Here is a 24,350-nt window from a genome sequence, read left to right on the forward strand (position 1 = left end):
TCTTGATTTTCATATTGTTTTTCCATGTTTTACACCAATATTTTGTTCTAATCTTCCCAGAAATGGCTGTTAGTCCTCTGTGAATGTAATTTTTAACACTATATTTTCCTGGTCCCCTAAAAAGATGTAAAATAGGGGTTCTACTGTAATATTATTTTATTAAGGGCAACTTGTAAACCAGTCTATGCAATGTTATAACTATTGTATATGAGCAGAGAAAGTACTGACACCTAGTGGAGGAAGAAAACCGAGTTCGTTATTTTTTTAAATACATTTCTGTGAGGGGAATCAGATGGAGACAAGTTTTCTCTGAAAAGTGCCAGTGTGCTGTAATTATTATACTGCTTTTCCCAGTGTAACAAGGATAGGGAGCTGAGTCGTGCACTGTCTCACAGGCTTGTAACACGAGAGACAAATAGGAAAGAGTAAGGGAGAGACAGAAAGGGGGAAGGAGTGTGAGAGAATTTCTAAGCACTTCTGTTTGTGCACAGCCTGTGTATGTGTGAGTATGTGTGTGTGTGTGTGCGTATGGGAGAAACAGGTCTGTAGAGCAGAGCAGGGGAATCTAACCGAGCCAAGCACATGCTGCATCTGTACAGTGACCTCAGTGAAAACCCACGCGGGAAGGAACCAATGACAACATGCAGCTATCCACTCTGAAATAAACATGATCAGAAATCCTTCACCTCAACTAGGGGAACTGCTCTGCTAAATAACGCATCGCACGTGGGATAGAAACTGCCCAAGCCTGGGGTTCTCTCTCCCATTCTCTTCATCGTTTATCTTGATTTCTCATTTTGAGAGGAAGCAAAAAGTATTGGGAAACAAAACAAAAAGGACGGATCAATGTTACTTCTCTGACTTTGTGAGTGATCCTGCCTGTAAGGGTGAGGGAACAGTAACGCCACTATCAGGAAGGGGACCTGAGTGAGAAAAGCCTAGGAGCCAGCAGGAGGAGCAAAGATAAGGTAGCTGGAGATCAACAGAAGGTGAGTTATTCTTCCTGAACCAAGCCTCTCTCAGCCTCTTTTTACTATGAGGAAAAAAAATTCAGTATTTTTGCTGTCAGATCACTTTGGGATGGTGTGTGGAGATCAAACAGTGACAGAAGGTTGGGACAGAACCTTATTATGTCAAGAGAGAAACAAAACAGTTTTCTAGTCCAGTGGGGAGGTGTCCTGTTTGTTTGGGGTCATACATTCATTGCCTGCAGTGTTTTTAGATTGCAGCACTGCACTTCTGGGTAAACTTTCCCACTGTTGGAAAGCAGACTGTGCTCGTCATCCTGTACATGTATTAATTTAATAAAGGAACTGTTCATATTCATTCAGTGCACTTATACTGTACTTTAGGAGAGCAGGCTGTCTGGTGATCATGTGCATATAATAATTTAATAAAGATATTCAGACGCATTCAGTGCACTTACACAGTACCTTTTGCCCAATAAAGAACTCACAGATGTTGCAAATACACACACACATACACACACACATATATATATATATATATATATATATATATATATATATATATATATACTCATATATATATTAATGTAAAATTGTTTATGAAAATATGAGTACATTAGTCAGCATGTGTTTGTGTATTTATAAATGTGCATATATATATAAATATTAAATAACTACCGGTATTATTTTTAAGGAGAAAAGATTTACTTGGTTTACAAGCTAATTGAAAAAAAAAATCTGAACTAAAAGGCAAATGATTACAAATCAAGTTAAAATAATAATTCAATCAAAAAATAAATATCTTATTTCTATATGTATATCCTTTACTTCTTAGATGCTACTTGCATGCTAACACCATATAGAAAAGAAAGTTGTTAACATGGTGCTTTTTTAAGTTGTGAGTTTTAAAGGTGCATATAGGATTATTTATAAAAATATATGCACACTGTGATTTTGGAATAATTTTATTCTGTATCAGTTTAAATTGTTTTCCCTAAGCCAGCCACATGTGCTAGACAGAAGCTGTGTGCGGAATTCTGCTTTTTCCTTATTTCCTTTACTCCCCTAATTTGTTTTCTTTTGATAGTGACACCTTTCAGAGTTAATGGGTTTCAGTGTTTTGGTCAGAAGACAGTTCCACGTGGAGCTTGTGTGGGGATGTGTTTGCATCTGATGAGTGAAAGGGGAACAGGAATCTAGACTAAATGAGAGCTTTACAATTTGTTGGTCATTCTTTCTCTCCATATCTAAAATTTAAACAAAACAAAATCACTTAAGCTTCACTCACCCCTATGATAAGTATATTTCAACTTGTAATGTTAAAGTTAATCAGAATTCACCGCTGTAGATCAGAAGGGGGTGTGAAATTGTGTATTTTAGTAACTTACAATCAAACTCTGTTTCTAAATATCTAAATATGCTTGTGCAGATCAAATGTCTTTTTAATATAGAACTAAATATAATAAAGATATAAATATTGTGCAATATATGCCCACAAATATGCATTGGTTTATACTGCACTAGTGCCGGATATCCAAAGTAAATAATGATGTATAGCATAGGAGTAGGATGGTAATGTGATCTCTCAATGGCAAAATCTGAAATGCCCGATGACTGATAGGATCAGTGAAAATTGCCTGCACTGTTATGTTTGTTTTGAAAATGCTAGGCATAATTAAAATAGAATCATGCACATTATAATTTTAAATACAACATATGTAAGAAAATTTTAATGATTTTTGAGGATGCAGCCATAATATTCACTTAACTTTATTAAAAGTTTCCCTTTTGTAAAAGTTGCAAGCACTGCATTGTGATATAAACCAAAAGCAATTATTCAAAAAAAGCATGTTTATTCCCATGGCAGTCTGTATTTGTATGTATCTCTGTATATGATTCAGGCATGCTGTGGAATGTGTTTTTGCCCTGTAAATGTTTGAAAACACATGCGCACATATATATACACAAATATACACATATAAAAAGATACTTTTTTATTGCCTTCAATTATGTATTGACATTGACAAAATTTATACACATAAGCTTTTGCATATAAATGTTAATTAAATCATCTAAAGTTCACAAATATCTGTTACTTTGAGAATATGGGAGTAATTGAAAGATTTTACAATCAGCACTTTGTGCCAGCTGTATATTTACACCATATTAATTTCACTGCATCTTCACTTTCATTGGGAGATAGAATCCAGCACAGTGCTTTCTGTCTGTATTATACGCCCTATACAAGATATATTACAGCAATCATAAAAGCATTAACTGCCACAGCGGGGTGTAACGTTTCATCAATTTTGCTCAGATGAGTTTATACAATGTAAAATATTTATTTTTACTTGGGTGCTACTTGCTATTAGATATAACAAAAAGGGAAAACTTTAGATAATACCCTACTTAGGGAATAAATCTTTATTAAATCAGTGGTAAACGGGTAGGAATGACACCTTCCTCAGGACAAGGGTGTAGCTTGCATTTATTTTTAGAAAATAATGAAATGAGCAAGCAACAAGTGTTTGGCATAGAAATAAAAAATAAAATAATACTTTTAGTTAGTACCTTCAGAGTACCTGTAAGATGTAAATGTTGTAAATGTTGTAAATGTGCAAGTCTCAGGGTGAGGAATAGAATAGCCTGTTCATCAGAGATTGTCTCATTCCGCCTGTTGCCCGAATAGCTCTGATGCATTCAGCATACCTCAGTGTTGCAGCTGCTGATCATATTTCATAGAACTGTTAAAGCACTTAAAAACTAAACTTAGGCACTGTCTGGTTGTAAATATTTCAAATTGCAACTTGAAGAACGAAACACACAATTTTGCCCAATGAAGCCAATTAGTGCCATTATGGCTGAATGTTGTAGCCAAATTAATATGCTTCTTTAAATCCATTGATGGCAAGCTGGGTCTCTCCAGATGTTTTTTAACTACAGCTCCCAGTACACCCTCTGACAGCCTGCTTATAATGGGATATAAAGGATTTTGTATGTGCGCAGATTCAAACAAGACAATTTAGTAGTGCATTTTCTTTTTACCTATTTACTGCTGCTAGCAAGGTGATTGAAACTGCTTGTGTGTATAACGAACTGCCCTTGGGTATACAGCTATAACAACACATACTTTATTACTACTATTATAACATTATTACAATGGCTAAAAAAAACTATTTTTTAAAAAATTGTTTTCTTAAGTTATTCTAATGTGATATGCATGCTTTGGGTAAGAATGTGCAATTTTTTAATCAGTTTTGCTGCAGTTTGTAACCAAACCATCCTATGTTCAGCCTTGAAATGCATTGAAAAAAAGAGTTCTGTATAAAATAATGGCATCCAAACACATACAGAATACATCTGAGAAAGAACAAAATGAATTTGTCAGGGCCCACTGCTTTGGTGGGGGTGTGGTGGTCTTCGCACTGTATAAAAAGTATTTTTTTTAAATGATCTGCTTTCTTATTATTGTTGTTGATGCACAATTCCCATCCACTAATAAACACATGTTGGGTGTTGTATTTTAGGAATAACTGGTAAGGTACTGGTAGGAGATCGCTATTTATGCGCTTGAAAATCAAAATTTATTGATCACAGCACATCTGACTTTGTGCATGTTTTAGCATTCACTTAAGAAAGCAGCGGAATCAACGAACATCAACAACATAATAATTTAACATAAATCTGGTGTTCTATTATGAACTATTATGGTTGCTGTGATCTCCAACAATATACTTCATCTTGAACCCAGTGGCTTGGAATATATCTAAAGGTTTGAACAAGGATTCAGGGCCACCTGTATGGGCCTGTCAAGCTCCCTATTCTATTTTTCATCCTAAATAAATTTTAGATTGATATAGCATACACGCATTATTCAGGCAGAGCAGTATTCTCCAGCCAATAATGTTGGTTTTGAAATATATGTTTATTAAAATTTGTTGTGTCTAATATTAGTGATACAAGAATCTCTGCAACAAATGATTTAGAGGAGCCCATAACCAATAGCATTAGTTTCAAACTAAGCCATGCTTATGATTTAAGATAAAAGGGTCCCTTAAAAAAGGCTTAATTTAATCACCATAATTAGTAATAATAATATGTTTCTGGCTGTATAAAAACATTCATTGTGATGAAAATATCCATATGGATTTCAGTTTTTAGTGTTTGCTCTGACAAACTGAAAGTGAACTGTCAAAAACTAAAAATGATGGCTTAAAGTAAATGCCTTTTAGGTGCACAAATAATTATACGCTTTCTAATTTCATTAAGGTTAAGTAACCTTTAATACTTAGATGTTATGTATTATAACAGACTGGGTCATTTTTAAGCATAGCGCTGGTTCATAGTCTTTTTAAGGCCATTGTGTTATTGTAATTTCATTTCTACAAGCGAGTAACATTTTAATCTGATAAAGATAAATCAGCAATTTAAGTGTAGCTGTTCAGCACATAGGCTGTTACTGCCTGTCATTATTAATAGGCCAGCCACATAGCAGAATGAATATTCTTCATACTTATATATATATATAAGTATTTAAACATAATTTGTTTCCATCAGTTATAACTGTTAGCCTCAGATTATATATATTATAGAGATGATTTATGATACATAATTTTCTTTACCAAGCTAATAGTTACCACTAGGTAAGAAATGAAATCATCTTGCCAGATTTACCTATCTCTGTTTATGCTCTGAAAGAAAAGATTTTGTCTTAATCATTAAACCCCACATTAACTTGCTTTAAAGATTAACAGTTTGTAGGGTTGTAAGAGGTCAGAGCTGCCACTGGGGTTTTAACACCCTATAGAGCAGAACGGTATTCAGCTGCTCAAAGTAGTTAAAAGCTTTGATACTTTTGTCAATTGGTTAAACGCTTTCTCAAGAAAATATATTGTAGCTGCATAAAAAACTGCCTGAAATTCTTTAAGATTCTTGACTATTGAACCTGCATATATATTATAAAGTAAAGCTGTATAACTTTTTTGCATGTATTGAGACGGTTATGCAATGTGCCAGTGTTGCTAGACAAGAATATATCAAAATGCTTATGTTATAGAAAGAAGTCTTTTGAGCGTGAAACTGAATGGGTGGGGGCTTGCACGTGCAACTGAACAAATATGCCTGAAGTTAGGAAGTAAATCAATGTACAAAACTGCCCAAAACAATAAAAAGGGCACGTGCTTCAAAGAGAATATTTTTACAAGTGCTGGATATGGATTACTGATATGCAAAAGCTAGTCAATACTTTTCTTTTTTTTTTTTTAAGACCAGGACTATTACAAATAATATGATAAGTTTTATCAGTGAAACAAAATCCATTGCTTTGTTGCTGCAAAAAACTTGGCAAACTAAGCTAGTTTTTAAATGATCATTTACAACAGAGCTTTGAAGTCCTCTGTCTAATTGGTCCGTGGCGTGTTTCAGAAGCAACAATGTTTTAATTGAATAGGTGTAAAATAAATAAAAAGCAAAATTAACATTTTTAACAATTGTTAAGGAAAATTACAATCATCCCTATCTGTTCTCATGGATTTAGGGCAGTTTCGAAATCTTATTTTGTCACAAGGGATGTGATATAAATGAGTCTGACTGTAACCTTTCATGTCATTGAAAAGTGCTAATTGATCGCAGAGACCCTGACAGAATAGCATAGCATGATATTTGAAACCTTTCAGCTTTCGGCTTTGGCATGGCCCAGTTACCCCAGAGATTTCAGGGCACGGTTTTGCCGATGAAGTAAAATATTTTACTACTGTTGAAGTGCAAAGGAAAAGGGCTTATGAAAAATAAACATTATTAATGTAGGTGAACATATTCTCATACTATTTGCAGACAGCTATGTGTTGTGATTGGCATGTACCTCTCTTTGAAAGAGGAAGGTTTTTTTGAGTTGCCTTAAATTTATGAGCAAAGAGTTCTATTCAGAAATAAGTTCTTTTGATATTACAAAGAATGCAAAAATAGTCTCAATTATGTAACAGTACAAACAGCTTAATTTTTAAGGGTTTGTAAAAAACTTTGGCATTTAAATAATGCAGTAAATGTACTTATATAATATGCAGTCAATGTATGTTTTTATTATAATTTATTTACATAAAAGTGAAATATGTTAAAATGTATCTTGAGTCTTAGGGTCTGTATCTGGCTATTACCTTTATATTTTGCAAGAAAAAAACATCTGAAGTTGAGATAAAGATGAATTTCTTGCTCCTAAAGATAAATGTGTGTGATGACTGGGGAAGCACCAGCATCTCTTCATAATTTTAGGTTTGTTGTCATTGGAGAATAAAACATTGTTGGCGGAATCCTAGCAATTTTTGCCAAATAACGAATGCTTGGCTGAACCTAACTTGAAGCCTGAATTGTCAATACTTTAGGTGACAATTCTTTATTTTCAATGATGCATTTTTGATATGCAAAGTAAGTTTCAGTATTTGGCAAAATCTTTTCTCAATTCATTATATGTCCAGATCAAAAATAATGGCTTTGGTGCAATTTTAAAATTAATTATAACCCTTTTTTCAGAACAACTTCTTGAAAATTGATTTCTGTATTTATGACTCTGTTTTTCTAGAACTAGAAGTTCTTTGAGGGATTAAAGAGTTTTAAATGTACTTTGTACTATGCACCCCATAGACTTCCCATAAAGTTTTGCTGACTGGTTTTCTTGAAATCATTGTATCATTGTGTATGGGAATCTTAGCATTTTGGAATATAGAAATATATAGAAGAAACTTTGTTTTCACAATAGTGTGTGCCTGTAAAATATCTATTTACTTCTTGGCTGTTACACAACAGTTAAGAACAGTCAACTTAATGACAGGATGGCTGCTCACAGAAAATAGTTGCGGCTCCAAACAGTGTGAATGCCAGTAGTGCTAGATTTACTCCATGGATTTAAGTTAACCCAATTTATTATAACCACCTAATTGCTATCATTCTTTAAGGTAGGGGGTATTCCTTCCCTTTATCAAAATATCAGGATCACAATCATGTGGAACAAAATGTAAAGTTAACATAAATACAACCTCCAATCTCATCAAGAGGACAAAATGTCTACTGGATAGGTCCCAAAATGGGGCTTAGTATTCAGAGTAATGCTTAAGTCCATCTTAAGACTTGAATATTAAAAAAAAGGTATTTATTATTATAGTTGGAGTCCATGAACATTATCATATTTATAAAAGTAATAGCCATACTTACAAGATGTGGGCTGTTAATGTAAATACAGTTCCATTTACAATAACAGGAAGATAAGGAAAATAAGAAGAGAGGATATTAAAAACCAATACTGTTTCAGCAAACATGCCAAGTTCCAGTTCTCAATTAATCAATCTGCATATCCCTATATGCATATTGATTAATTGAGAACTGGAACCTTGGGTATCAAATTCCCATATTAAGTAAGCATCTCTGCAAAACAATTGTATTTTCATAACCAACCCTGATTTAATAACTACCTTTTCCAAAATCTGCCATCTAGTTTTGCACACATAGGATGTAATGTAAATAAATGCACCAAATTTGGCCAGGTGCAGTAACCTAAAGCAACCAATCAGCAGTGTCTTATCATTTTATCAGTTGCTATGGGTTACTGCTACTGGGCAGGCATTGTGTCTTTTAGTGCAAATGAGGGTCAATATTTAAATATATTTGGTCAAGATAATTTCTTTTTTTTCCTTTACTTTGGTTTTACTCCTTTTTTGTCTTTTCAGATTTGCGATTTTAATAACACATTTGTTTTTGTTCAGGCTAATCCTGCATTTTCTGGATGTTTTGGCCAACTTATGTTAACCTGCAGGGGCATTTTAACTTTAGCTTTAAACTTGATTGGAATAATCTTATTGCGATATATATAGACATCTCCTGTAATAATAGCTGATCAATTTCTGCAATTACTGTATACACAGATGTGTTTCTTGCTCTTTTCTTTATTACAGGCTTAGATACCTGCATTTATGAGTTCATCCTGAATGTTTCTTCCTTTCTTAATGAAAACAACAGGCTGTTCATAAAAAGCTGACTGCTTATGCCATTGCGTATCCTACATCATGTTTAATGATTTTATGTATGTATAAATTTGTTTATAAAGCACTACTAGGTTATGCAGTGCTGTACAACTTTTAAAATAAATATATAAATATACAGGGATTAAGTGCCACATTGTAAAAGACATATTAGAAAGGGATCCCTGCCTTGTAGAACGTACAATCTAAATAAATGACAATAGGCAAAAGAAAATGTGATTTTTTTAGTTCTAAAACTATAAACAAGTTCAAATAAAGTTAAAAAAGTCTTAGCAGACCATATCACTCTTTTAATTTCTTAGGGGTTCAAATCTTGTGCTTTTGAAAATAGAAATGTATCTCTGTATTTACCTAGGGCAAGTGGTTTTTGAATTAACTGTGACATAAATTCCATTTTGTGTTGGGAATAGGTCATAGAGCTAATTCAATTCTGTGGTAATTTTCAAGGAAGACGTATTGTGGTGTTTAGCAACTTTCCTGTCCATCTGTCTTTGTCAGTGAACTTTGACTTGTGGTCACTGCTTCTCCAATACAGTTTCCCCATATGTTCTTATGATTTTCAAGCTATGGTTTACACATTAAATAATATGGTCAGGGCTGGTTTTATAAACTGCGGGGCCCAATTAGGACCATTTTAGCGGGGGCCCCTACTCAAGGTGTTGCCAGCTGGCACAGGGTTCCAGGGCTGGGTGGGCAAATAATCCCAGGCTTTCACTCTCTCCATGTGACTGATGCTGTAACTCTGCCTTTTTGCCTTTCTTTTTCTTGTTCTTTTGGCCCCCAACATTTTATGGCATAACGTGGCCCCCAAGCACTGGGCACTGACATACCAAACTCCCATACGGAGCAGTGGGGAGAGGTCCCCATTGCTCCGTATGGGGGCAAAACTTCTAAATTTCGTTGCATGCCGCCCCTAAATTTCTGCCGCCCTAAGTCCAGGCCTTTGCGGCCTCTCAACAAATCCGGGCCTGATTTTTGGCCTCTTAAGCACACTATACACAGTGAAAGACAGTGCTTACCCTGGGGTAGCAGTATGAATGCAGTGCCCACTTTGTGTTTAATGTCTCAAAAAACATAGCAGCATTATTAGGCATTCGTTGTTGTTGGTGGGTCGGACAGCTTTATGTGCTTTATTCCACTGTTATGGGGACCCCATGGGTGCTGGGCTGTATTGGGCCCGATAGGTCCAATTGCCCTAAGGCCGGCCCTGAATATGGTGTTTTGTGATCAATGTACCTGTAATTTAGGAACCATTTATTAGTCTCTTAGTGCTAGAGGGATCCAAAATCTTGCTCGATAGTGTTCATATAAGAGGCACTTGCATTCACAGTCTTGATTCACCTTATGCTGAATTTAAAATTTACAATGAGGTAGACTAAAGCACTGATCAGTTTTAGACTTCCCTGTCCTTACTGCCTGTTCTATGGGCTCTTTCCACCCTTCAGTCTTCAGTACTTCTTGAATGATGTGCAAGACTGCAAGTAACAGGCTAGGAGCCCTGTAGGGGGTAAACCTGTGTGCCTTCATCTGCCTGCCTCTTGTGAATACAGTGCTGCTGAATACAAGCAGTGCTTCATTAATGGGGTGGGGGGAGGTCACAGGTCATTTTGGAACACAGTGCAACCAGGGTACAAAGTCTCTTTAGTATGTGTTGTACTGATTGCTTATAAACTTTTTAATTTAACTGCAGTTTGGCACTTTTCCCCAGGATAAATAATCTACCTCAAACTGTTTTTCTAGGCATCATGGCTTATAATATACATATATTAGTGTCAAGGTAGATGAGATTTTAATGTAATGATGAGGTACTATGTAGTTAACAGTATTTGCATAGTAAAGAGAAAATACATAAATATTAGTAATTAAAAAATTACACACAATACCTTCTCCTATAACAGTACTTTGTCTGTTCAAAGATTTTTATTGGTGGCAAAAATCTATTGGAAACATATTTTAATTTTAATAACCATTAATCAATAAAACAGAAAGGAACAAAACTCATGGAATTGCCATTAGCAGTGACAGAATGCAGATTACTTATTCTGTATTCTAACAGTGTACATTTTTACTGGTGCAAAGCATAATCAGTAGTATTGCATGCTTGTGGTAAAATATAGTTATATATTATATAAACTAGTTTACATAGTAGAGAGGTAATTTACAGCCAACAAGGCCTTTGTGGAGTCTCTTTGTGTACACTCAGCTATGAATAACCTGTAAAATATTTTCTTATAATTCAAAAGAGTCATGAATATCCTATAAATTATATCCATATAAAGAGTGCTTAGTGATGTGATCAGTTATCAGCAATGTAGTTACTTTGTTGTTCCATGTCCTGTTTGAAAGTATTTGGACCTTGGCCAAATGCTTTTATATGCTCATGGAACTCTGAGGTGACTTATAATACAGTATACTTATATTTTACAATAGGGTACATTATTCACTATATAAAGATACGTACCTGTAGTGATGCCATTGGTTCAAATTAAAACTTAGAAATGTCACATGTATAACATGACTAACTGCAAGTTGTGTATTCAAAAAACATTTAACCTCATGTTATACTGTAGGAATGTATTGGAAATAAGCTATATTCAGTATCCTATTAACTCACCCTGAGCCCTGTAACTATTGTTACATAGTTACATAGCTACATAGGGTTAAAAAAAGACCAGAGTCCATCAAGTTCAACCCATCCAAGTAAACCCAGCACACACAACCCACACCTACCAATCTATACACTCACATACATAAACTATATATACAACCACTAATACTAACTGTAGATATTAGTATCACAATAGCCTTGGATATTCTGATTGTTCAAGAACTCATCCAGGCCCTTTTTAAAGGCATTAACAGAATCTGCCATTACCACATCTCTAGGAAGGGCATTCCACAACCTCACTGCCCTCACCGGGAAAAACCACCTACGCTGCTTCAAATGGAAGCTCCGTTCCTCTAATCTAAAGGGGTGGCCTCTGGTGCGTTGATCGTTTTTATGGGAAAAAAGAACATCCCCTATCTGCCTATAATCCCCTCTAATGTACTTGTACAGAGTGATCATGTCCCCTCGCAAACGCGTCTTTTTTCCAGAGAAAACAACCCCAACCTCGACAGTCTAACCTCATAGCTTAAATCTTTCATCCCCTTTACCAGTTTAGTGGCACGTCTCTGCACTCTCTCCAGCTCATTAATATCCTTCTTAAGGACTGGAGCCCAAAACTGCACCGCATACTCAAGGTGAGGCCTTACCAGGGACCTATAAAGGGGCAAAATTATGTTTTCATCCCTTGAGTCAATGCCCTTTTTTATATAAGACAGCACTTTATTTGCTTTAGTCGCCACAGAATGACACTGCCTGGAATTAGACAACTTGTTATCTACAAAAACCCCTAGATCCTTCTCCATTAAGGATACCCCCAACAAACCACCATTCAGTAGATAGTTCGCGTTTATATTATTTCTACCAAAGTGCATAACTTATCAACTTGAACCTCATTTTCCAGTTTGCTGCCCAGTTTTCCAATTTTTTCAAAATCACTCTGCAAAGCAGCAGCATCCTGCATGGAACTTATAGTTTTGCACAATTTATTGTCATCAGCAAAAATAGAAACAGTACTCTCTATGCCCACCTCCAGGTCATTAATAAACAAGTTAAAAAGCAAAGGTCCAAGGACTGACCCCTGCGGTACTCCACTAACCACACTGGCCCAATTAGAAAATGTTCCATTTACCACCACTCTTTGTAATCTATCCTTCAGCCAGTTCTCTATCCAATTACAAATATTATGTTCTAGGCCAATATTCCTCAATTTGATCATTAACCTTCTGTGAGGTACTGTATCAAAGGCTTTAGCAAAGTCTAAGTAGATGACATCAACTGCCATTCCCACAATGTATTCAAGTACCCTATCCCTTATTACCCCTTCCAAATGTTTTTCTACTACTGATGTCAGACTAACAGGCCTATAGTTTTCAGAACGGGAACCCTTTTTAAATAACGGCACCACATTAGCAATCCGCCAGTCTCTCAGCACCATGCCAGACCTCAACGAATCCTGAAAAATTAAGTGAAGAGGTTTGGCAATCACAGCACTCAGCTCATTTAATATCCTTGGATGAATCCCATCCAGTCCTGGACCTTTGTTTACCTTTACATGTTCAAGTCCCTTTTGAATTTCCTCCCGAGTGACCCATGCGTGAGTAGCTAAATTACTAGAACTGGGCATATTAAAAGGGAAGCCTTCATTATCTGGCTCCTCAGATGTATAGACAGATGGAAAATAAGAGTTCAAAATGTCTGCTTTTTCCCCATTCTCATCAACCAACTTACCCCTCCGTGATAATAAGGTTCCCACCCCTTCTTGCTTCATTTTTTACTATTGTTATGAAAGGTTTCAGTGAATTCTTATTATCTTTATTTTTCTCCCTATATAATATACTGAGATGTTAACAATTCTCTAAAAATAATGTAGTGGGCAATTTAAGAAATCTGAAACACCGGGTTAACTATCACTAAGAGAGGGGACAATTAGATAGCCTACCTGTTAACCTGGTGTCAGAAAACAGCCGTGGCAAGACTAAAATTGCTAGACTTAGTAGCACTTGCATGAAAAATCATTTGGTTGAGGACCATTATAAACAAAGATAAAATTAAGATTATACTAGTACTTTTGCTGTCATAGAGTTTAAAATCTATAGTGCCTGTAGTGACTTGACTTACAGTCACTGTAGATTTTTCCAGTTTCATGTTTTATACTAATTGTGTATTGCCTCTCACTCACAATTCATTTCAATGGGCTCTTCTTTGGCTAACAAGTGACTAATCCAGAATAAATATATGTATGTACATGCAAAATTATATAAACAAATGCACACACACATAGCTACTGAATCATATAGTGCTAACTTTTCTTGACTGCACACTATTCCCTGTGGCTTCATTTAAGCTTTATCTAAATGCAATTAGAGTTTTGGTATTAAGACCTATTGCAATGTATTGGGAAAACCTCTGTAGGACATTAAGCTTCTGTAAAGCTTTGGACATCATGCACCACTAATGGCTGTGATCCAGAATGCTTATAATATTGGTTCACAGTTATATACTTACTAATTATTACCCACTAGCCAGAAGGCCACAAAATGCTGATAAAGCCATTAGTTTAATTGTCAACTGTTTCAAATCAACTGGCAGTCTGGGATAATGTCCCAAGTTTTGTAAAACTGATCAGCTGCACAGAACATTTTGAAAACCCTTTCTAGTACAGTGTATTACTGACTTGTGAAGACCAGTTTGAGTAGAAATATTAGAAAACCCTTTCTAGTACAATGTATTACTGACATATAAAGGCCAGTGTGAACATGTCCTGTGACTTTTCCTAGGGTTGCCATCTTTTTTGAAAATAAAAAATAGCATTCTGGTCTTATATTTGGTACTGTGGTAGAATGGCCCTGGAAGCTATAGGGTTCTGGATAGAACAAGCGGATCAGGTGATCCATTCCAGTAGTCCAGCTCACCTATTGGAGCTTACTTTTCACAGGAAGGCTGTCCTGTGGAAAGGTATATAATTGTATAGGCAGGTGTGAGAGGGTCTCTCAGAGCAGGGCACAGAGCAGGAAGGACACCTCTCTGTGTTAGGACTCCCAGAGGGGCTGGGGGTGCTGCCTGCCACTGCCAGAAGCAGAGGGAGCTACAGACGGAGGTCGCTGACCTGAACAAGAGGCTTGCTGAGGCCTTAAACCTTCACAAAGATACTGCTGAGAGACAGCAAAAATATGAGGAAAAGTGACAGACACACGTAGTAAATTTGCAAAGACAATGTACAGAGCTGGCTGATGCCAAGGTCATATTGGCTGAGGGAGGAAAGAGTCTGCAGGAACAGTTGAGGAAAGACACTGCAGAAAGAGCAACATTGGAGTTACAGTTAAATAACCTTTTCAAGTCCCACAGATTGCTGGAGACTCGGCTGTGTGATTGCAAAGCCCAGAAAGAGGATCTGGAGCAGTGCAAACAGGTACAGGCTAAAGCTATGGAGCAGCTTCAGGCCCAACTAACAGTCCATCAGACTGAGGAAAAGTTTCTGAGGGATCAGAACTTTGATTTAAAAGTTGAGAGAGGTTCCCTGCAGCAAAGACTTTGCATGTTACAGGATCAAGTGTTACTGGAGGAGCAACACAGAACCACCATTCTGCAAGAGATGGAATCTTTAAAACAGTGTGTTGGTAAGAAGGATGCTGAAATCCAGCTGCTGAAGGAGCCGTTGCCACAGCGACAGGAAAAGCTGGAAGAGGACCTTCCAAGGAAGAATCTAGTTGCACCATCTCCTAGGCCTGAGGAGGCAGGAGGGTTAAATTGTAAAGTCTTACATTTGGATGAAGTAAGTGTTGTGGTTCTGCCAGGAACGGAGCCCCAAGCCTTAAACGTGCCAACAAAGTTATCTGGGGGTGGGTCCCGTACAGACCAGGAAGAGAACCTTGATGGTAAGTTTCCAGTTGTGGTAAGTATACCTCAAGGTAAAGAACTGAGTGACTTTGAGCTAGAAAGTCCAGTTTGTGACTTGCAACCAAAAGTAAAGCGTGCTAATGACATTGAACTTTCTGATGTGAAAGATCAAGAAGGACTGGGAACAAGACAGAACTGTGGCAGGACTGTTGCACAAATATATGACAAATGTTCGTGCTCTAGAACTGTGATGCCAAGTAGTGATAAGGAGGTGCCTTACGCAAAGGAACAGTTTAAAGACTCTAAAAGTGATGTTTTATTGTCTAACCAGTTTTCTCCACAGGTTCCAGACCCGGTTGTGTTACAACAGAGAAGTATTGTAAATGTGATGCCAATGATGCTTTTGAAAGGAGACTTTAAATTGCTGTGGGGGTCACTAGGTAGGAAAAATGTACCCCTAGGACAGATGTCCCAAGCTGTAGGAATTCCAAAAATGCATTTAGGTCCACAACGATGTGGTGAAAGGGATGTTGAGATCATGGTGAGTAAAAATGGTCTCACTCCAAGTTCCACTTTGTTAAAGGAGCAAGAGTGTGTGGAACTGAGCTTGAAAAGTCAGAGACAAGCTAAAACTGGTGATGGTCCTGAAGGAAAAGCCCCTAAGTCCCTAGAGCAAGAAAGCAGTGGGATGGCTTATTGTGCTCACCCCTACGGGCTGAAGCAGAGGGGAGGGATATGTGGTAGAATGGCCCTGGAAGCTATAGGGTTCTGGATAGAACAAGCGGATCAGGTGATCCATTCCAGTAGTCCAGCTCACCTATTGGAGCTTACTTTTCACAGGAAGGCTGTCCTGTGGAAAGGTATATAATTGTATAGGCAGGTGTGAGAGGGTCTCTCAGAGCAGGGCACAGAGCAGGAAGGACACCTCTCTGTGTTAGGACTCCCAGAGGGGCTGGGGGTGCTGCCTGCCACTGCCAGAAGCAGAGGGAGCCCAGACTTGAGAAAGCTGCCAAGAGACTGAGGGTCTAAGGAGCTGAAAGGAAAGCCAGGAGGCTGAGCTAATCCCCCAGAAGTGTTGTGAGTACAGGGGTGACCCTAACATTTGTGTTTTCCCACTGGTAGTCCACAAGGGGCCCAGGTTAGTGAGGGAACTAATCTAATGTGTGAAGTGAGTGCCCAGAGAGCAGGATTTATTTTTATGATTTGTTTTGTGTGCTGAAATGGGCACCCCTGTGTAAATAAACTGCCTTAAAGCCAAGAAAGTGTCTGTCCTGGATCCCGCTAGTTTACAGTACCTTTTTACTTAAATAATCAGTTTTATCAGCTAAGCCAATAAAATACTGGCTAGGTGGTAATTCTTCTTATGTGCCACTTAATCTTTGTTACTGTGTGTTTCTTTGTGTTACTGTGTATACTCATTTTATTTTATTGCAGTGCTTGCCCCCCGTTTGTACTTTGTATTGAATTTTAAAAATGTTCAGCTAAAAGAAAGTTTCTAACTGAACTGGCAGACACTTTACATTCTTCCCCTGTGCATATACTGTCAGCAGGGCCAAAGTTAGCACAGAATTGTAATTTTTATAATTAGTATTTTGGCATTGAACTGAAGGAATGGTCAGTCATAGTTACACAGAGAAAAACACAGTCAGGGCAGGATATATATTAATGTGTCCATCATTATCCAGATTTACTGAGGAAAGGCACTTTGACAAAACACGCTTTATGTTTGACAGTTAGTTGCTGGCTAAGGAATATGGGTACGTTTTAAAGAGATACTGACACCAGAAATTAAACTTTTTTTTTTTACAACTGTTATAACACATATCATTGCATGCTGTTTATAGTTTTGCTATTAAAGTTCCATAATGTTTACATCTATTCCCCTATCTTAATCTATGAGAGCTGCCATATTTGTGCAGCAGTAGTCCATTCGCATTAGAAGGTATAACTTACAGGTTGAGAAGGGACAGTCAGGTTGGCAAAACAGTCAGGTGTCAGGACTTCAAGTAACAATTACTTACAAAAAGCAGCTCTATCAGTACATTGATATTTTGAAGAGTAGTTTTTTAGTGTCAGTATCACTTTAAGGCTGCAGGTCCTTGCATAGTGAACTTCTATATATTCAGCATCAGACTGGGGTATGTGAGGCCAACCCATAAACCTGACCCCCAACGGCCTTTGCTTTCAGGGCAACCCCCCCCACACCCCTCCTTACCACATACCACATGCATACTCCACCTCTCCATCCCCCTGATGCACATCATCCCCCTGATACACATTAATCACTCAATGCTAAATCCAATCCCCCAGGAATCCCCCCCACCGCACATCTCCAGCCTGGGTGGTGCAGGGCCCAAGGCTGCCATCCCAGGGGCCCAACCACCCCCCCAAAGGACCCCTGCCATGACACCCACACCCCCCCCCCAGGACCCTATGCCAACCCAATCCCCAAGAACCGCCCCCCCACTAGGGCCAGGGCCCATAGGGTTTTTTCACGGTGCCCCGTCAGCCAACTCTGACCCACAAATTCAGGTCCAACAGAACTGAGGCCCACCGAGATCTCTCCTGGTTTCCCGTTGGGCCACTCTGACCCAGTCAATATGGCAGTAAATATACTCCATATAATTAATAATAGTATAGTGCATGAAAATAATACTCTTAAAATTGCACTACTGTGAAAAATTAGTTATTTTGTCTTATTAGCTTCTAAGCAACTAAAAATAAGTCTTTACCCCTTATGCCTCTTTATCCCTTAATGTTCATTTTAGCTTCTTTGCTCAGCCTTGAAATGGATTCTTAACTTACAGTATGACTGGGGAATGTGGGTTTTAATGTTGTTTAATATGGGTCTCTGTCATTCACATTTACTATATGGTATAGTATTGAGTTGAGTTTTAATTCTTTGATCTTTATTGGAAGACTGATCCAATAAATCTTAATCCAAAAGATGTTTCCTTGAGGTAAAAACAGAATAGTTTAACACCCTAGACTGGACAAAGGAGAATGGGATATAAGATAGCCCACCCTGTAATAGAATGTAAAGGGCTGTCCTAACTTATGATCACTAGTAACCAATGACATGAGTCGAGTGTCAGCTAGCAAGTTAAACATGCTGCACTACAGGAATGTAACACAAAAGATTGCTCTATACTGAGCCAAGTAAAACAAAGAAGATAACGTAAGACTGTGGGCTATTAATAACTATGTATGAAACTATAAATGCCCAGGGGTTATTAATTTGAGTGCGCCCCATTTTCATAATGGGGCACATAATTTCCATTTGTCCATTTTCTGTATACTATGCTTCCATTAGCTATTTTTGGGAATAATGTAACTCACAATAACTTTCCTACTAAATGCCCTGTGTTAAAACAATCATTTTCAAATGAGCAGCAACTCCGAAAAAGTCAACGGTTACCCTTTGGTAAAAACTGTGCAGTTGCCTTTAGAAATGTGTATATTTTAAATGAAGAAGTTGCTGTGTAGCGTTAGGAAATGCTATTCAACTTGAAAAGGGTCCATAGAGCACATAGAAGATAACAAATGAGCATTGTTTGAAATGTCTCTCAGGGACCTATAGGGTTATCAATCCCTATAGCTTTAAATGAAAAGTAACACTAACATTTTGTAAGTAAAAAAGCTATTCTACCCTGCATCAATAACTGCCCTATCCTGCAAACCACTAAGTATTTTAAATGCCTTCCTTCTGTAAACCTACACTTCCTTATTTTACTGTTACTGGGCAGATGCCCATGTATCTATTTTGCTAATAGCATATTATCATAGGTGGAGGGTGACTTTTTTGTTTGGGGAGGCTAAAGATGGGCCCTACAGAGTCTGACCTACAGCTAATGTGAGACTTAGTGGATTCGCTGCTGGTGTAAATAATTAACCTCCCAACTACCTCTTGTGGTTCCCACTGACTTCCAGGAATACTGCGGATGGAAGGGCTTTTTTCACCCTAAAATGCTTAGAATGTAAAAGTATTCATACGTGCACTTATGTGAGGGGTTCTCCATACATTTGTGTTTGTGATCAGTTAACTTAAAGGGGTAGTTCACCTTTAAAATAACTTTTAATATGATGTAGACATTGATATTCTGAGACAATTTGCAGTTGGTCCTCTTTTATTTTTAATGGTTTTTCAGTTATTTAGCTTTTTGTTCAGCAGCTCTCCACTTGGTAGTTCAGCAGCTATCTGTTTGCTAGGGTCTTATTTACCCTAGCAACCAGGTAGTGGTTTAAACAAGAGATGGGACTATGAATAGTTAAGGGGCCTGCATGGAGAGCCTCAGAGAGCAATACTTTTTGGCTGCCGTGGTCAGTGACCCTCATTTGAAAGCTGGAAAGAGGCAGAAGAGAAAGGCAAATTATTTAAAAACTATAAAAACATTAATTAGGAAGACCAATTGCAAAGTTGCTAGGAATAGGCCATTCTATAACATACTAAAAGTTAACTTAAAAGTGAACCTTCCCTTTAGATGTGTTAAGTTAGTTTCATAGAGAGAAAGGCAGTGGGTACTGACATCCCAGGCACATTACCCTAATCTAGTTTAACATAACCTTAGTGTGCTGCTAAAAGCAATACCCTGTGCCGCACCTCTCACAACTGTTCATGTCCATTCCCACACCTTGTGTCTCAACCCTTTCTCCTTGTAGATTGTAAGCTCTTTTGGGCAGGGCTCTCTTCACTTCTTTTATTGGTTATTGATTGCTTTATATGTTACTCTGTATGTCCAATGTATGAATCCCACTTATTGTACAGCGCTGCGGAATATGTTGGCGCTTTATAAATAAATGTTAATAATAATAATAATTATATGCAGTGAGTTGCAGTCTGTATTTACAAAACCAGCACATGATATGCAGTGAGAGGCAGTGGGTACAGATGGCAGATATTCAGGCCCTGGCACTATAACACTGGCACTGATACACTGGATCCTAACTGGATAGTTACTAACTAGAAATTAACAAAACAATGACAAAAGTAAAAAAAAAAAACAACAACAACAAATATATAAAAGCACAATGAGCTTTTTCAGGGGGAAAGAGTTAACTTACAATCCATCTGTTAGGATAGGTGATAGGGATATTATAGATGTCAGGTGATTTCAGCTAGTGATTCAGCCTTTAGAACATATACAGTATAGTACCTGTGGGATGAAATCTGCAGCAAACGTTCAAAGTTGGTTCTTAGGTAAAGTTACAGCTGCAGATTCTTCTTTTCAGACTTCATTTCTGCACTGCCTTCAGTTTGTAAGATCAACTAAGCCCTGTCTGCATCTGTGCCTTGATTGGTCAATTTTACTGTCTGTTAAAAAAGCTGTGCTCTGATTGGAGAATCCCAAGAAAAAAGATCCAATCAGAGCAAAACTGATTACAGCAGAACCGGAGGACAGTGGATTTCCAGGACAGTGCAGAAATGGAGGTTTTTTTTTAGTTTTTTTTTAAGGTGCCAAAGCAGGTTTGGGGAGGCTTAGCCTCCCCTAGCCTTATTGAAAATCCGCCTATGCATATTATGTATAATTGCCCACAAGAATTATGACCTCTATTACCACTGTAATATAGGGGTTGATTCACTTAAGTGCGTTAAAACGAGCGCTATTTATAGCATTCATTAAAAATGTTATCGCTTCTTATTTTTTGCGACGTAACGTACGATTCACTAAAAGGACAGGCGGCCAAATTTAGACGCGATCTTCTTTGCGTTATTTAAGTCGCGATGAGCATTTTTCTTGCATTATTTTCTGCGTGTGCGTTAATTCCCGCTGCGCGCAATATATTTTGCTGCTTGCTATATTAGCGCAAGATTTAACGCACGTAACCAATACGTTCATAAAACTACTTTTCTGAAAATGACCATTTCCCTGAAAACTGGAGGATGCATCACTCTAGGGCCCACACATACTTGAAAAAATCCCACTGCAAAGTCCACGTTGTGTTGGCAAAAGCTCACGAACCACAATTTTCTTTAAGTACCTCCTGCCCCAAGTAGGTGTTAATCTTCGTACAGACTAATGCGATATTTAGCGTGTTTAATGCTTGTGAATCATGCGTTAGTATTATTTCTATGCGCAAATTAACACATGCATTAAAATTAATGCATTGTAGTATTTCTCCTTTACAGGCTCTGCTGCCTCAGTGTAGGGACTGCATTAGTGACAATGGTATCAGGAATAGTCTTCTCCCTGATCCACGTCTTTTGTTGGGTCCATTAAGGACAGAGAATTGCTTACCAACCACTCTCCACAGTGGTGCACTGCTCTGCTTTTGATTCTATTGAAACTGCCTTTCTATTTACTCTACCTCAACTTTGTGAGTATTGTTAACCCTGTGGACCATTTGTCTTGGACAAATACATTCAGTTCTGTTTGAGTTTGCTTCAAGAACCTTCTGGTGTCCCTCATTTCTTGTACTTCTGCACACAGCATAAGTGAGTTGTAGTTGCACTACCTCTCCCTTGATCTTTCCATATAGTGAAGGCCCATCCTGGGTGCTAGGGTCAACTGTACCCCATGCTAACTAGCTGGACTTGTCTATTTTACAGTCAAAAAGTGGTGTCATATATGTAAGTTGTTATGTCTTTATCCAGTTACTTTGTTAAGTACTGTGGAAGACTATGGCAGTATAAAATAATAAATATTTGTTAATTTAGAATGTATATTTTTTATTTTTCTAGTATTAGAGGACATGTCAACCCCAAAACTAATAAAAGAAAACATAATTCTAAACAACTTTGCAATATGCATTCATTACATATTTGTAATGGTTATTTGCATATATAATTGCTATTGCGTTCTTTCTCAAACCCCCATTTGAGGTTAACCGCCTTTTCTAGCATCCCAGGTCTACCCAGTTACTCCGTCACCTTTCCAACTACCAATTTCAGTCCCCTTAGGGTTTAGAGTCAACCCCCCCCCCCCCATCCCCCACAAGCTTGGCTGCTTGACTACCACAAGTGTGACACGAGCCACCACTAAGGAACAACAGGGCCTTCTCTATCCCTTCCTCCAAGTCCAACCCCACCTCTGCACACTGTGAACCCCATCTTTTAGATAATAACCTGGTAATTTATCCTCCACCCTAAGCCTGACCACTATCCCCTCCATCCTCCTGACAATGATGGCAACCAATTTATTCATCTTACTCCTGATCTTCTTAATCTTTACTAAATCTCTTGCATATCTCCATACCAATCAAGGAACCATCTAGAACAATACCATTACCACACCACAAAATGATGATCTGAATTGCTCTAGGTATTGTTTCATCCTAGCCACCAACTCCTTTTGATGAACTGGAACCATATAAAAACACCCAGCACGTATTACTAAAATGTCTAAATGTCTGCCCTGACATTCCACACCAGCGTTAACCACACACACCAGACAACCTCATACCACTTGGCCTTCTGGAAAGCAAAGGTTCAACTTCTTAGCTGTGGCTTGCAGTTAATGCAGTTATCTCCTATTAAAAAAACAACAGAAAGCAAGGAAAGAGCACATATAAATGTACAATAGCTGTAACAGGCAACACTCCTGACTTAACACCCAACAAGATTAGACAAGATTACTATTCATTTAAAGCATTGTGCATAGGAATGTGCACCACGACATCCAGAACATTTGAGCTTAAACTTGCCTGAGGTGACATATTTGGATTGGCCCTTATATAAAAGCCAGCAATATCCAAGGCAGGACCCTGCTGAGACCCCCAGCCCCTTCATAAAAGGGGTTAGCTTTCTGTGCCATCAGAGGGTAATATTCATCTGTTTCCATCTCATGGAACGGTTGTGTCCAGCCCCTGATGAAACCACTTAAGAAAATATCACCAGTGATGAGCGAATCTGTTCCGTTTTGCTTCGCCGAAAAATTCGCTAATCTTTCAAAAGATCTGCGGACGGCGAAAAATTCGCAAAACGGCGAAAATGTCGTGCGACAAAAAAAAATTGTCGCCCGCGGCTATTGTTTCGTCGCCCGCGGCTATTATTTTGTCGCGCGGCAATTGTTTCGTCGCCCGCGGCTATTGTTTTGTCGCACGGCTATTGTTTCGTCACACGCGGCTATTGTTTTGTCGCACGGCTATTGTTTTGTCGCACGCGGCTATTATTTTGTCGCGCGGCTATTGTTTCGTCGCCCGCGGCTATTGTTTTGTCGCACGGCTATTGTTTTGTCGCACGCGCCTATTATTTCGTCGCCCGCGGCTATTATTTTGTCGCGCGGCTATTGTTTTGTCGCCCGCGGCTATTATTTTGTCGCGCGGCTATTATTTTGTTGTGTGGCTATTATTTTGTCAGCCGCGACTATTCTTTTTTGACGCCGGCGACAATTTTTGGACGTGCGGCGAATTTTTCCGCGGCGAAATTTTTCATCCGTTTCACGAAACAATCCCCCAATGGCGAAACGTGGAAATTTGCCGCGAATCCATGCCTGGCGAAACTTTTCGCCCATCACTAAATATCACCACACCAACCACTTTTAAGGTGTTATTCTTGCCAATTATGCTGGCAAAGATACAAAAGGGATAGACAATTAGTCTTAAAAATTAAATACACACAGAGGGAAAACACCAACACCTATCAATAATTGCCCATTAGGAGGTATGCATGATCAAATTACTAAAAGGTCAAAGGTTTTGGGCATCTATCTATAACATTTTATCTATAACATGACTTCATCTAGGAGCAGTAGAGAAAATTACTCCACAAAGTTCTCTTTCCAAATGCTTTAATTCACCTCCTGTTTTTAGCCCCTACTCTGCTATGCCACTTACTATGGTCTCCCGTTCCTTATCTCCCTTCTGAGGTCTCCTGAACAGTGATAGCTGCTTTCGGCTTGCTTGCTACCCCCTTGTCACTGTCCACCATGACCTGCTCAATATTTCCACTGCAGAACTACTGGCCCACTTTCT

At 38.1% G+C, this 24,350-nt stretch overlaps 1 protein-coding gene across 13 annotated transcripts in view; it reads left to right on the forward strand.

Moving 5' to 3' along the window:
• The first annotated feature begins 347 nt into the window (after positions 1–347).
• eya4 (EYA transcriptional coactivator and phosphatase 4) overlaps positions 348–24,350 on the forward strand; it is a 171,958-nt gene continuing 147,955 nt past the window's right edge. For 5 of the 13 annotated variants that reach the window (XM_004914590.4, XM_031902416.1, XM_031902419.1 and 2 more), the window contains exon 1: positions 351–989. The gene's annotated coding sequence lies outside the window, so the exon portion shown is untranslated. Of the gene's footprint in view, positions 990–24,350 lie in introns of all 13 variants that reach the window. The other 8 variants (XM_031902414.1, XM_012963589.3, XM_031902420.1 and 5 more) reach the window with 3 other exon arrangements.

The sequence above is a fragment of the Xenopus tropicalis genome, chromosome 5, assembly GCF_000004195.4.
Source record: "Xenopus tropicalis strain Nigerian chromosome 5, UCB_Xtro_10.0, whole genome shotgun sequence".
Taxonomy (NCBI): Eukaryota; Metazoa; Chordata; class Amphibia; order Anura; family Pipidae; genus Xenopus; species Xenopus tropicalis.